Source organism: Hyposmocoma kahamanoa, unplaced genomic scaffold (assembly GCF_003589595.1).
Source record: "Hyposmocoma kahamanoa isolate Upper Pololo Valley unplaced genomic scaffold, ASM358959v1 94, whole genome shotgun sequence".
In the NCBI taxonomy this organism is placed as follows: Eukaryota; Metazoa; Arthropoda; class Insecta; order Lepidoptera; family Cosmopterigidae; genus Hyposmocoma; species Hyposmocoma kahamanoa.
In genome coordinates, this window is record NW_020654878.1 from 10010757 (window position 1) to 10026247 (window position 15491).

The following is a 15491-nucleotide window of genomic DNA, read 5'->3' on the forward strand; positions in this document are numbered from 1 at the left end:
TATTAACATGGTATTAGCAGACGCGATTGTGTGACATCCGTTGCACAGTAATAACACACCTATTCGTCTAACTGTATTTATTTATTATACCTAAATCATGAAATTTCATGTGGAATGCCCCCGATACCATATATAAGAAAAATCGAAACACTTGTGATCGAGTACTTACTATATCTACAGAACCTAAAATAAAGTTCAACCCTGTGCGTCAGATGTTTTTCCAATAAAGCAAATTTACTCCTATACACACCTCGTAATTTTATTGGCTTCTACACACAAAAGGCGAATTCATGAATCATCACTATACTTAAGTAACATGAATGTAGATAAAGTATTTATTGTAAAAATAAGAGGTTTTTGGTCAGTTTTCATTTAGACACGGTTTAGTGAACTCCAAAAGTTCAAAAAAAAACCTGTTAGTACTAGCTCGCGAAATTTACCGCTCTAGATCTTAGAGGATGGTAAAAAATAAAGAACTCTAGATGCATTGAATAAAAATAAATGCTTAATTAACAAAAGGTAACTGTGTAACAGTAAGAAATTTAAAAAAAAAACATCGTGAAGTGAGAAGTGGTATAAATCCGAAAAGGGTGCATGGCAATTGCTAAAACTTGTAAGGTATATAAAATAGGTAGGTACTTGAGTAAGTCATGATCACAAATTTTCATAGTTATGCCCATGGCACCTGGTACCTGCTGCTGCAAAATGCTGGCATTTTGGCATTTATAGGTACTAACGTAAGTTTTTCAATTCAGAGCTTTTCTAATTGTTTAACAATTAAAAATTTACTTACGTTGAGACAATCTTCAGTTTCAATGATAAACACACGATTGTGCATAGTATTTAATCACACATTTTGTAATTTAAAATATACTCATGACTTTCGTTCATGTTTTTGTTTCGTATGTCAGTTCTTCTAAAAGCTTTGTACAACACTACACCTAACTTTTTTTTCTCCTTCAACACAATCAATCGTTTTTTGGAAAGTGTGAGTATCAACAAATAAAAATTCTTCAATCAAACTATCATCCTATTTTATAAATCTGGATCTTTGGATTCGACCATATTGCATAGAGATGCAAGCAGCATACAAAAGCGCATGCGTGCTCTGCCCTAGAGAAAGCACGGGTTTCTCGACGAATCAGCAGCGACCTTTTGTGCCGCCATTACTATAAAGGCGGGTCTACACAAAACGTTAGGGATCGATAAAAGATTACGTGACTGGGGATCTAAAATTATAATCCTATGCCTTCGTAAATGCGTGTAGAGATCATGGCCGCAAGTCAAGATGAGTAGAAGGTTTGTTTGAAAGCATGAATAAACTAATTTTTAAGTTTATTGAATATCTCGATGTTTGACCACCATGATATTCAATTATTTTTGTGAAATTACTCCTCTTTTACTAGAATTATTAATATAAAGATCGAACACTCACGTGGTAGACACTATGCCAACTAAACTACGGAACGAAACTACTAGCAGACTTTCTTCTTTCTCTATGTTCTAGTTGCAAATCTTCGTTTTTGGTTTTTGACGATGAATAAACGAATTTATTATTTAGGAAACTGAAAAACTGATTTTTTTATTAAAATGCCGTGCATAATTAAATAGCCTTGTTAGCTACATTATATTATTAATAATTTTAGAACAACTTACGCGAAACTTTGTTGCGATCGTTACCTAATGGTACCTGGGTTTTGAAGGGTAAGGGCGCAGACAAAATTACAAGCACATGGGTCTTGTTAAATTATGTTTCAGGGTGACGGACGCAATTGCAGTGCCGCGCAGATGTTTGCGAATTAAAGCACCGAGTGACACCGCAACTGCTTTTAGCAGGCGTTTTGCTTACCACCACTCGCAGGACTTGTTCGTCCAGTCACAAAGTATCATAAAAAAAATAGTATAATCAAATACAAATACTTCTTTAAAATTATTTTTCCTATCAATCACGGATTCATTCTTAATTCAGCAAGTTCTAGCTGTGGAAGCAAGCTAAAGAAGTGATGAATTTCAATGGCTCTACGATTGCAGACGGAAATTCTGCTTTTGCCAGTATTATTCAGTATAAGGTAGGGACTTAAGTCTATTTGAACCACGCTTAATTCATACCATTATCTGGTTTATGTTAGAATTGATTCATACACGCACAGTGCTGTTTTAGGAATACACTTTTAAAATTAGAGTTAATTATTTAACTGACCTTAGATAAAATATATCTTTTAACTAGCAATGTAGGTAGGTATTTGTTGGAAAACCTTCTTTTGCTAACACATCTATGACAATTATCTATAATTTTGATTTCATTTTTTATGTTCTTTGTCAAAAAGAATTACTTACATTTTTTCCTCGTCCAGTGTGTTTATTTTCGTCTCCGTGTTTGAGAAATAGTATTTTATGCAATCGCTGCATAATGAGTGTTTTCAAAGTCGAGTAAGAGCCGAGTGGCCTAAGTAATAGGTACGAGATTATAAGACTTAATTAAGTAATGATTGCATGCAATACTTTTTCTACGAGGAAATAAAATAATGGAACAGAACAGAACCAATGAAATGTTTTGTTTTTTTTTTCATTTTTAATTTTTAACCCATTTAATAGGATAGGCATCGGTTCCACCGTACAGCCTCTTCATATATTTAGACGATAGCTAATAGTAAAACACCTTTACAGTATTCATAATTTCTTTTGTGGCCAAACTCAAGCCATAGACTTAGAACATAGAATGGCTAAAAAATAATAATTTTATTGTTCTTGGTTCTATTGGTTCATTTATAATGATCATACACTTTCCAACGCAGTTCGCGAGAAGCAAATATAAAATAGAAAGAATTATTTAATATGGTATGATCATTCATACATACATGTAAATTATAATTATTAATATAGTATATATACCTACTATGCTTAATTGTCGGTGGTGATAAATTATATTAAAGATGGAAAAAAACCTGTGCACTTTGGTCAACAAGTGACATGTTAGTTTTATTGATTAATTTCACTTTTTAAATATTCTTTCTTTTATGTCCATTCCATAATATTGATTTCAAATTACAGATGTTAATATTTATAAATAAACGTTTGTTCTATCAGGTAAAAGTCTGTCTGCTCTTAACGGTACATATTTAAGAAGAATTCTTGTAGTTCATTAAAAGAACGCAGTACTGTGAACCCCGAAAAGCGGCTTCAACGTTGATAATGGATTTTCTGGATGGGTACCAAAATGTGGAAAAGTACCTTGAGGAATATCATAATGCTTCCGATGAATTGATAACTCCAGAGATAATTGCATTCATTGTTGTATTCATTGCACTTATAGTAACATCGGTTACGTTTATAGCTATTGCGCTCAGAAAACGGTAATTCAACCAAAAATTATAAAAATGTGCCCGTACAAACAATAAATGATCACATGCATTCAAAACAATACCTTTTTTAACAACTTTTTGGGAAATTGCTAAAAAGACATTGTGCGTTGCGCATCGGTTCGTACTAACGCGGCTCGACACAGGTCGGCAACGAATCTGCATCCTGCAAATTTCCGGTCGCCTCGGTACCCATGCAGATGACGACGAAACCTGGCTTAGAAAGAAATGACGCGACGGCGCGCGAACGGCCGCGTCAACAACGAATCGGCTTAATACGATAAGTGTGGTTAAACACGATCGCAGCAAAACGTTTCCGTGTTAATAAGTTTGGCCACTCCCTTACATGTAGGTAATTGGTGCGATCGTGTACTATTCTTATATACATCGTATATGTATATACAATCGATGCTCTAAGATAGGTACCTGACCCTCCTAACTGACAATTTGGTTCTGAGTAGAGCAGAGTGAAGAAAGGTGTTAAACCAACTTAACCTTTTACTTGTGGGCCGTAAAATTCATTTTGATATGATTTCCTCCATCATTAGTGAATGACATTTTAAGAATTTTTTTAAGCCAATTTGATCTTTGATTACATTACAAAAACCGGACTCCCTTTACACTTTTCTCTTGAATGCGTAAGAAGGCTCTCAGAACCAAAAGATCGGCTAAGGGGTCAGTTATCTTAGAGCATCGACTGGGCATACCTTAAAGAGATCCCAGATTCAATTCGCAGCAGAATAATTTCAGAAAGGAACATTTCGTGTGTGCGTAATGTGCCGGAGTATAACTTACTCAGAACCTACTGGGAATTTCTTAGTTTGATTTTATTAAAATGCATAACAATAAGAAATAAAACTTTATCATTCACAGAACTAGTGGAAGAGAAAAGTCTCAGTAGGTAGTTCTGTGAAGATAACTGTTTATTTATTAACGGAACAAAAAGGAAGAAAAATATCTGTAGTTCTGTCAATAGAACTTTACCACGGAACAAGTGGGCGTAATAGAATATATGTACTAATAAGAACTAGGCAGAACATTTTACTCATCACATACTATTTTTTTGCTTTTGCGGTGGGCTGCCCGATCGAATCAATTCCGATTTGAATTAAAATCAGGACCCTGATATATTTTTTGTTCCAGATAGGTATTGTCCTAAGACACACAATTTTGTTAATAATGTTAAAATTTAACTAAAGCCACATGTTTAAAGTTTTGTTTCTATTTAAATTTAGAGCCCAATAAATGCTTTATTTGGAAGTCATACCTTTGTGTTCCTAACTCTTATATTTTATGTGCAGTAAGCCTTAAATTACAAAAGTGCTTGACCCGAGTTGTCTCTAATACGTATTTTTAAGGCAATACAATTTAAAAATTATGATTCTGAACTTACTTTCGCTTGGTATAAATTCTTTTAATTTTAAAGGATTATATAATCAAACGAATGTTTACTCTCATGGCCACAATGCAATCTACATACAAACTGTTTACTATATTTCAAGAATTTACCAATTTCAAGTAAAAGTCACGTGATATACCTACACAAGCTGCACCGGCAACAAAAGCATAATATACTGAGGGGATAAAACGCCGCTTGATATTGAGAGTAGCAGAGAAAAAGAAGAGTGAATGTCGCTATTTAGTCAAAGATATATTTATTAGGTTGACATTATAGCGCTCGTGACATCATACTTCCGATAGCTGTGATGGATCCATCACTCGTTGAAATATTGGACTACGTAGTGTTTGAGAGATCTCTCAAACACTACGTAGTCCAATATTTCAACGAGTAATACCCCTATCAATGAGGCCTAAAACACTCTCTGTACATATTATTCTATATCCAACATACTTTTTTGACGACCTCGGCGGCGGCCCAGTGGTTTACACTATGGGCGCTTTATGACAAGGTTCCTGGTTCGATTCCCGGTAGGACCAAATTGGGAAATTCATCATCAGCTTCCACACATCCACTGGGCATAAGGTGTACACGATACAAATTTAATGTCATCGCTCGAGGTGCAACTGAACCCAGTACTGGATGCGACTCAAATTTAATTATTTTTGACAAGCAACCAATCCCGGGATCACATGGTACTCGCATTTGGGCGCATTCGGGTTCCGTTGCGACTTTAAACCAACCCCGGATTCATATGCTACAAACCCGCTGGTGTTGTGCCGCCCGCATTCAGCCGCCGCCGGCCACTTTTCTCACGTCGTCCGTCCATCTTGCCACAGGGACTCCTACACTACGTTTTCCTTGACATGGTCGTCATTCCAGAACAAGTCTGGTCCATCGACGATCAACCCTCCTGCAGACATGCCCGGCCCACTACTACTTAAGCTTACTGATTTTGAGAGCTATGTCGGTCAATTTAGTACTCTGACGTATGACCTCGTTAGGAATTCGGTCCATCAGAGAAGCCCCAAGCATAGCTCGCTCCATCGCACGCTAAGTGACTTTGAATTTATGGATGAGGCCTGTTGTTAACGTCCACGTCTCGGCTGCATAGGACATAACTGGTAGAACGCACAGGTTAAATGCCTTCGTTTTAATATTAGTTTTAATATTGGCTTTGTGGGATTGACGACCTGACGATGTGGCTATTATTTGGGAAATTAACTTTGCTAAATTGGTTCTGGTCTGCGTGTTCTGGGAAGTGCCTCAGAGTGAGTTCCGTCGCTCTGGTACTCATAGCACAGGAAATTCCCTAGTTTGAGACCATGCAAATTGATGTGGTTGTCAGGTACATTATTACTATTATTTATTTTTAAACAAGTACAGTTAGTCCGTGAGAAACGAGTACATTCCACCTAATAATAACAGTCGTATATTGCAATTCCTAATTCTAAGTATGAAAATTCATTACTATGCGCTGCGCTAAACTTTTAAATCTATAAATGAACTATGTAGGTAAACAAGCAAGAGAAAACCCATACAGCCAACTGCCAAGCGTTCTTAATTGTGAGAATTAAACTGTACCGCTTACTTTAAAAAAAAGGCGGTAAAATAAATTATAGTATTATGGTATTCTTTTCTGCTTTCTCGTCTTTTTTTGTATTTTCGTCGCGAAAATGAGTTTCAGTGAGAAGAGCGATAACGAAAATACAATATGTGTACACACATTCAACAACATTATCAGAAATTCAGCAGACTAAGTACTATTAATGTGCCTGAAAAAAGAACAACATTTTCTATTAGCTATTATCTTAACATTTCAGATATTACTTTTTATAAATAAATATAATTTTTTTACACATTTTATTATATATCTCTCTATTTCTTTTAGTATTTTATTATTTCCTCAAATTGTTTGAGAAGAGCACTATACCCACATCCCTCTGCTGGAGCGGGCATTGAACTTGTAACTTGTAACTCATACTCGTGCAGCAATCCCTTACTTCCCGAACTCTGCAATGATAAAAATAAGTAAAAATAATAACAAAAAATTAAGTATTTTGCATTAATACTATAGGAAATTTGACTTCAAAATTTCACGAAGCAGGAAAATTAAGGGCGTTTCCAAGGTATGCGTAATTAAAGAGATGATTTCGCTCTGATTTTAAAATGTTTAATAATGTAATATATACTTATATGCTTTTAAATCGTTTAGGAAGTAGGTTTTAGTTATTAACTTTTAGTTTTATTTACAATTTAACCTATTGGTCGGGATACGATAGTTAAAATACCACAATTAATAATCCAATTCCAACAATTGAGTCCGGTTCGTACACTCGATTTGAAGTACAAAGTGCCTCTGTGGTTGAACGGTTATCATGCTGGTCTGACACGCAAGAGGCCCCGGGTTTAGATTCCCAAGCCGAGAGAAATATTTATATGGCCTACGTTTATTTCTCTCGAGTTTAGACGTAATTTGTAGTTGTCTATATGTGAGTCCATGGCACCCGCTACACAGGGTGTCCCTAGTGCGGGGCTATGAGTGTGTACGTTATTATTATTATTATTTTGAAGAAGATACTGATTTTGGCTATCAGCAAAAAATATATAAATATTCGTTACGTATTAATATATTTTGTAGCATTTATTGTTAAAGATGCGTATCGTAGAAGAGACCCACTTTTATCGGGCGTATAAATAATTGAAGTAGACGGTAGCGGACACGTCCGCCGTAAAAATAAAAAAGCTATTCCCTGGACGAAGAGACGAGATAAAAAGCGTTCGCTAAGAGCATAAAACGCCCTTTATTAGAGTATTTCCTTCCATGTAGTTTTATGACCTAAATGGGTAGTATACTTATACATATTTATGTATTCATACATAAAGATTAGGTACTATACATAGTGCATACGTATATAAATATGTGGAAAAGGAAAGGAAATCCACATTTACAAAAATAACTATAGACAGATATCTTAAAGTAGTAAACATGAGATGTTTACGTCATCATCACCCATTAGCTCTACCTATTTGTTTATTTAAAATCACTGTAGCCGAAGTGTTGTATTCAGCAACTAACTGTAAGTAATGTAACAATACTTTGTTATATTTTTTGTGTTGTATATTTTACTATCGTTTAAGATTAAGTTAGTTACTTGTTTGCAGCAGCACATTAATGGCACATTAAGGGCACTATATGTTTTGTAAAGAAGAGGCACGCCTGTCCCTTGGCGACATTAAACCTGCTTCGTTCGCATCTCTCCAATCGAAAGCTGATATATATGTTTATGATAGAACACAGTTCTAGTTTCGAGCAGTGTATGACACTTATTTATTTATTATTAACATAAATTAAAGGAAAAAGCAACGATTATTTTTATGACGACCAAGCGACGGGACGATCAAGTCGTGCTCCTGTTACTAGGCGACACGCCTATCCATGACAGTTGCAGTGCCACTCAGAGCTTTAAATCGCAAAGATCTTCAAAACTGGAACGCAGTAATACTCACATTATAATGTTATATAAATAAATAAAGCACGCACTCATAGCCCCGCATTAGGGAGCTCTGTCTGAAACCACAAATTACACCCAAACTCACGAGAGAAATAAATGTAAGCTATACAAATATTTCTCTCGGCTCTGGAGTTGAACCTGGGACCTTTGCATGGTAGTAGAGTCTACGGCTTAGCGGTGGCAACCGCTAGTTATACAATGCGCAACGGGAAATAAGAGAATGTATAAATAAATAAAATAAATAAATGCTGTACTTTCACCCGGGGCAGCTCAACCAAGGCCTTTTGAGAATCGGATGAAGTTTGTGCAAACGGGCTGCTCTGGGGTCAGGACCTGACTGAGAAGGTCCCTGTGCGGGCTTACTTGCACTGGTTATAGTGCCCTTCCCGTATAACCCAGGGGTTGATCGAGAGGGACACTATGATGAAAACTAATTTGGAATGATATGGGGTTGCTCCTATACAGGTATAGGTGTACTTCTCAAAGCTATAATAAATTAGGAATTATGCTAACGTGTGTGCATTTATAAAGAAAGTATACCTTAAGTAGTACATAATAAGTATAAATTTGTAGGTAAATAAGTGTTACAATTGAAAACTGCTGAACTCCACCTAACACAGAACCCCTATTTAATATTATCACAAATTACATAAAATTCCCCTAATCCAAATCAGGGGGAGTATTTCGTTTCCGTGAAGTTAATGAAAAAATATTGATACATGAAATTATTTTAAACTTTTTTCCCACCATCTCATTGCATACCTTCAAAAGGTTCTTCTCAATACACTACTCATAGTCACGGGAACTAAGCATCATTGTTAAGTCTTTAAATATTCGCAAATACTCGTCTCCCAACACCGATAGCAAAGGAATAAACTATTTAAACGTGATATCTACACATACTTCATGCTCTTTTCTATGTGTAGAAAATAACCTTCCACTTGCTACGATCCTGACACACATATCTTTCGACATCACTGCTGCAGTGGCAGTGGCTTTCATGAATGCTCGTCGGTTAAGGGTACTCTCCACCTGGCCTTTCTTTTGGACGTCCATAACAAGTTCGCTTTGAACCTAAACTAACTTGCCCGCTCACTTTCGCCCTATAAATTATTTCGTCAATCTTCTTTTATTCATTCTTTTTATATTTCCGAACCATCCACTGCCTCTGTGGCCGAACGCTTACCATACCAGACTACCACCCAGAGGTCCCAGGTTCGATTCCCGGACCAGGAGTTTGGGTGTAATTTGTGGTTGTCTATGTGTGTATCCATGGCACCCGTGACACAGGGTTTGCCTACCCTAATGCGGGGCTATGTTGAGCGTGTGCGTTATTGTTATTATTATTATCCAAGTAATGGTACGTAATGATGTCCAGATCTCGTCGATATCTTATTTGCAAACAATTTCAACGAGAAACTTCAATTTCCACTTTAGTCGAAGTCAAAATGTGGTCTTTATAAACAGTAACTCAAACTTTACCTGGAGCGTCCAAACCTCTACTGTGGGCATGCAATACCGCGGTCGTTGAAGTCTTTTGTATTGTTTAGCAGGAAACTTGATGCCGCCGATGTGTTTTTTTTAGCACTTCTTCGTATCGTATCAATGGCATACACTGTAATACTTGCCATCGTGGTAAAGGATTTGCCAATCGGCGTAAGGTACTCGCCGATTATTGCCCATGATTTTTTAACACTAAAAGTCAATTTGTTCTATCTCTAAATAATTTATGGTAAAACTATGTTACGTCAGGAAGGTGGAAAATATGAATACAATAACGAGGAATGAATTTCAGTTGCTAATAAAATTTTAAATAAGTCGTGTAACTATATGAAGCTAGGATTTTAGTCGATATTGAATATTATATTTATATCAATACAAACCGCCACTATTGTAAATAACTAAATTTTTTTTTTGTTTTTGAGTCTGTTTGTGTACCTACTAAAAAATGTTTCATAACTTCTATTAAAAAATGTATTTAGCTAAAACCATTCACGTCGTTACAACTTATTCTATTATATCCCCTATTTCTTTCCGTTACAATGTAAACATAAAAACGTGTACGGTGTCATAAAATCACCCTATACAGAACATGGGACCCCTGAAAATGACGCGAAAATATTGGTCCTACTTGATTAGTTCTGGCTTTACCGTGGTTTTATACGTTGCGTAAACCGCTAATTTAAGATTTACGATACACAGTAAATCAAGATTGTTTGGTCGTGTTGCTACAATAGGAGTCGCTAAGATACCCGATGGTATTCCATATTAACAATGGAATAGTAATAATATATTATTCGCACAAAAAATGTTGTAACAAAAGCGCTTGTGAGGAACTTTAAAAATATACTTTTAATTTTTAGAGTAATTATGACCCACCGTAATATCCTGTCAGCATCGAAAGTCTAAGAATCTAAATAATTTCGTAAAATTAATTACGAATTTGACGAACATCATCGAATAAAACACGAGTTTACTTCATAAGGGTTAATTGTAGACAATTATATAAAAATGAAGGTATTAATTAAATAACATAACGTAAAAATTATTTTAAAAGTCTAATGGCTTGCTATTTGCTGAGACGTGCTGGGGATTTGAAGGTATTTTAGTATGTTATGGACCACATTCAGTGAATTTTCACAAATTATTTTTTGAAAATTATGTTTTACTTGATTTAGTTTTACAATTTTCAGTTTTGATATTATAGATAAGATTTACAGTTTGTTATAGCCTGTTAAACTAATATAACTTTTCTGTTAAGTTAGATGTTTCACTCAGTTGAAGGTATAAACAAAAAAATAATATGAAAAATCGGCTGTTTATTGGTGGTCATACTAGCTTGTTATACTAATAGGACCAATGAGAGTTCGTTAAATAGTGATTGTCACCGCAAAAGCCTTATATAAATAATAATTGATAGATTTGTCCTTTCTCTTCTTTAACATAATTATAATTATTTATTTGTATTACCTATAGGTAGGTATGTATTGGCTTTTAAAAAAAGATATATCAGATACAATATAGAGACACAAACTTTACTATCAAAAATGTGACTCATAAATTCTACCAACCGAAAATTCTAACTACTAACAATCCTCTAGCATGGCAACCAATTCTAACTACCAACAATTCTGGCAACCCAGGTTGATACCTGTACCTTTTTTTACCTTTTTGTATTTCCGAAGGTGACAAATGAGCAACATCTTGCCAATTTTTTAAAACATAAAAATTGGGCTTATAAAACTTCCAATAACTGTTACTCATAGTTTATAGCGCACCTATTGTTGGGACCATAAATAATTCCCTACAATTTCCTGATCCAATTTTGCTTTACGTTTTATTGCCTCGCCATGGACAAGGAGCATTATGCAGGGGTATGCAATTTTCTTCACAGTTTATTCGTGTTTTTACGCGCGTCTACTTGAGTAATGAAAGACTATTAAAGTGTCTGTGTGGGGATAAAACGAGGGATGTTGGGACCTTCTACGTTTATGGCTTTTTGGCGAATGACCGTGCGCCATTTATACAACCCTGCCAATTTCACGAGCGGCAAAAAGATGGCAGCGATACGTGCTGGATGCGAATAAATACAGATTATATATTTGGTAGGTATTTATAAATATATGTTATTTAAAATACGCATATAATATTTATTTGTCAATTGTACGTAGAAAATTTAAGATGTTCTAAAGTAAGCGTCTATTTTTCCTTTGTTAGGCACTTAGCAATTATTGGGTTAGTAAGTAAGTGTATTCACAAGTCTATCTAGTTATTTTTTCCTAAATAAATGCGTATATGATGCTTAGGATTCTTACCGGCATTCTTCTTATTTCAATTCCTGCAATTAATACTTGTTAATTGTATGTACTTTGAATACCTACTTATATAAAATTTTGTATTCGTTTAGGTACCTGTCTGTTTATTGTGTGTGTAGTAGGTAGTGTGTCTTGGACGAACTAGAACAGAAGTAGAAACATAAGAACTAAGAACAAGCACATGGAGAAATTCGTATGGTCTACGTATAATAATAACTCATTCCGTAGTTCAGTTGGGAGAGTGATAGCCCGGGTTTAGTGAAAAAGTCGATGGTTCTTGTCCAGCTGGATCGAAAGTATTTATCTTCGTGTTCATTCGATCTTTGTATCAATAATAAGAGCTATTTTTAAGCTGCACGAGGACAACGAAACAGTAATATAAATAGGAAAATAAATAAGAAAGACTAAAATTGAAATAGATACTTAGTACCTAATACAGATTATGAAATGTGTTATTTCAAATATGTTCGCGCCGATGTAGTTCATGTAGGTTCACCTACCCTCATTTCCTTTAACATTTATATTGCTATCCTTTTTACCCTGCTGCAACTGTTCGTAGTTGGGACAGTCTACAACTAACCGTCCTGGGTATAACGTGCGTCCGCCTTGGACCACCCATCGATGATCGTTTAGCTCTGTGGATTCACCGTCTTAATTAAAGTCTTAACTCACCCTGCGTAAGAAATGTGTGTGAAATACCGCTTGTATTTTACTATGTTATTGTACTATACTTAAACACTGTTCCGTGATAAATGAAGTGATCATCATCGCAACTGGCAGTCTCCTCTGACAGCCACTGCGCCAACGGAACCGCCAGGCGTTCCGACCCTTAATTAGGATGTCTGCTGAAAGTTGAGGAAGAGTGCAGCTAAGGATGACCTATAAGGTAATTGTAGTATAGTTCAGTTGTTCAGCATTCCTTTTTCCCTGCCAATCCGTCTCTCTCCAGACATTCCTTTCCATACAGTCCACGTCTATTCTTAAAAGTGTTACAACGAACGAACAAAGTCAAAGAACCATTTATTCCATAGGCAAAATAAATTTACATTTGAAATGTCGTAAAAACGTCGTATTTTAAACTACTGCTCGTTCACTGCTGACTTCCTTGAGAAAAACGAGCAAGAAACTCTAGGGATTGTTCTTTTCAAATAAACTTAAATTCCATGGTTTCCAAAAATATGTGTGGAATCTAGGCCCATGTCGTCATCGTATATCTTTATCTAATACGTAAATTCTTAATCTTTAATTTCGTAATATGACTTTTTAATTAAAATAATTTTAATATAAGTTTTATACTTAGAAAATGATAATTTTAATATATGCTCCGGAATCTTGTAGTAAAAACGTATAGTTCTCCATAAAATAATCGTTTACCTTAGTTAAACGAAATCGAAAGTTTGGACTTAGTTAAGAGAACCACCTTTCAACCCGCTCATATGCAGCACATACGATCACATAGCATGACTGCCTCGCTGGTACAACATGTTTATAAAACCCGTCATACAGAAAATATTGAAAAAGGTATTACGGAAAGGAGTGAAAGCAAAAGAACCGGTGGACTTTGCCGATAACATTGCCTCGAGGGCTTCAAAAAACGTATACACCTGGAAAATTAGATACAATAACATTACCTAGAACAAGTGCTGCACTTATTGAATGGATACGAAGACAGACTAAATTCTTTTCAAATGTGCACCCTTCAACGTCGCCGCTGGATTGTCAATCAAATTTTTCTATACCATTTGGTTTCGGGACAAATTGATTGCCCTGAACTTTTATTACAACTTCGGTTTTCTATTCCTCGTCGCAACGCCAGACTAAGTAATTACCTACCGTTCTTTTAATATCAAACAATTAGGAACTAATGTTGACTCCAATGCTATTTTGAACCGAATCTACTGTGATTACAATAAATTACATAAAACATATAAATGCAGGTCATATGATTTGAATTTGTTTTCGCTTTCATTAAATAAATTTAAAACTTTATTATATAACTGTTCAGACTAACAATTCAGTACCTAACTTTGCTATTTAATTTGACCACATTGTTTACATTATTTGTTTATAATTTTTTTGTATGTGCATTATTATTCAAAGTTTGTGTGTAACATAACACACAGTAAACTCTTCTGTTATGATGTTATATTATGTGTATGCTGTATTTGCCTATTATTGAGTTTACGCTCGAGTAATTTCTGCAATGTTATTTTATGTCTATATTAATAATGTATTTCTGTTGGCGAATCTAACAAATAAATTAATTAATAAGTGCAAAGCTTCAAATATTTAGGTTTAATTCACGATACAGATATCACAAAACCTATCTAAATAGATATTTTTTAGATTTAGATTTCTTTGCATTAAATCAACCAAAATAGGCATATAACAAAATTTGTTAAAAAAAATTACTTGCTAAAGTTTTTGCTAAACATTTCAAAAAATATAACCCTAGAAAAAATCATGACCTCCTTTTATGAATGATATCTACACATCTACAAATTGTTTAGTAAGTATCAAACTAAGACTTGGCCACACGAACTGTTAGAGAACAATCCTATAAAACACAGACTAATATTAAATATTTCAAACCAATTTTATTTTGCGTCTTACCTTTATATATATATATAAACACCCAAATTTTTAATTCCAAGGAGGTAGTAATAATAATTTAAGTTTTGCCAAAATGAATATTTGTAAGTACATAACAAATTATACGACACGGCATTTTTTTATCAAAAATTAAGTGCGCATTTGACCTCTCCATCTCACCTGATGGAAAATGACGATGAGGTCGACTATGGAGCATGCACAAAATAATGCCTAAGTATTCAATCACGTCTTGAAAAGGCCCAAGCCTATTATATTTTTAGGATTTGTAAGTACATAAACAATATTTAATAAGTAATTAGAACATTTGAAAAAGGGACTCTTTGGCTGTAGAATACAGTTTGTTTAATCTGACTGTCATGGTACCGTCATTTTAGAAATTGGTTGTCTACATAACCATGGATTTAACTCGTGAAAATTTTCGTAGTATGATTTTCTACGACTTTAAGTGTAATTTTACAGCTCAGCGGAGCTTTGCTCGGCTTCAAACTGCTTTTGGCGATAAAGCACCATGTTTGCAGAATTCAAACGCGGTCGTGTGAATCTCAGTAGCGATTTTTATGATGGTCGCCCATTCAATGCTGTGAACAACAAAAATATCAATGCTGTGCGCCGTGATTTGAACAGACAGGCATGTGACATACCATGAGATCCGGGCATCTAGCATGGGCATGAGTCAAATACAATCAATACTACGCAAACATTTGATTGTGAAAAAGCTGTGCTCTCGGTAGATCCCACACAATTTGACTGAGGCTCAAAACACGGATCGCGTCACTTGGTGCAATGCCAT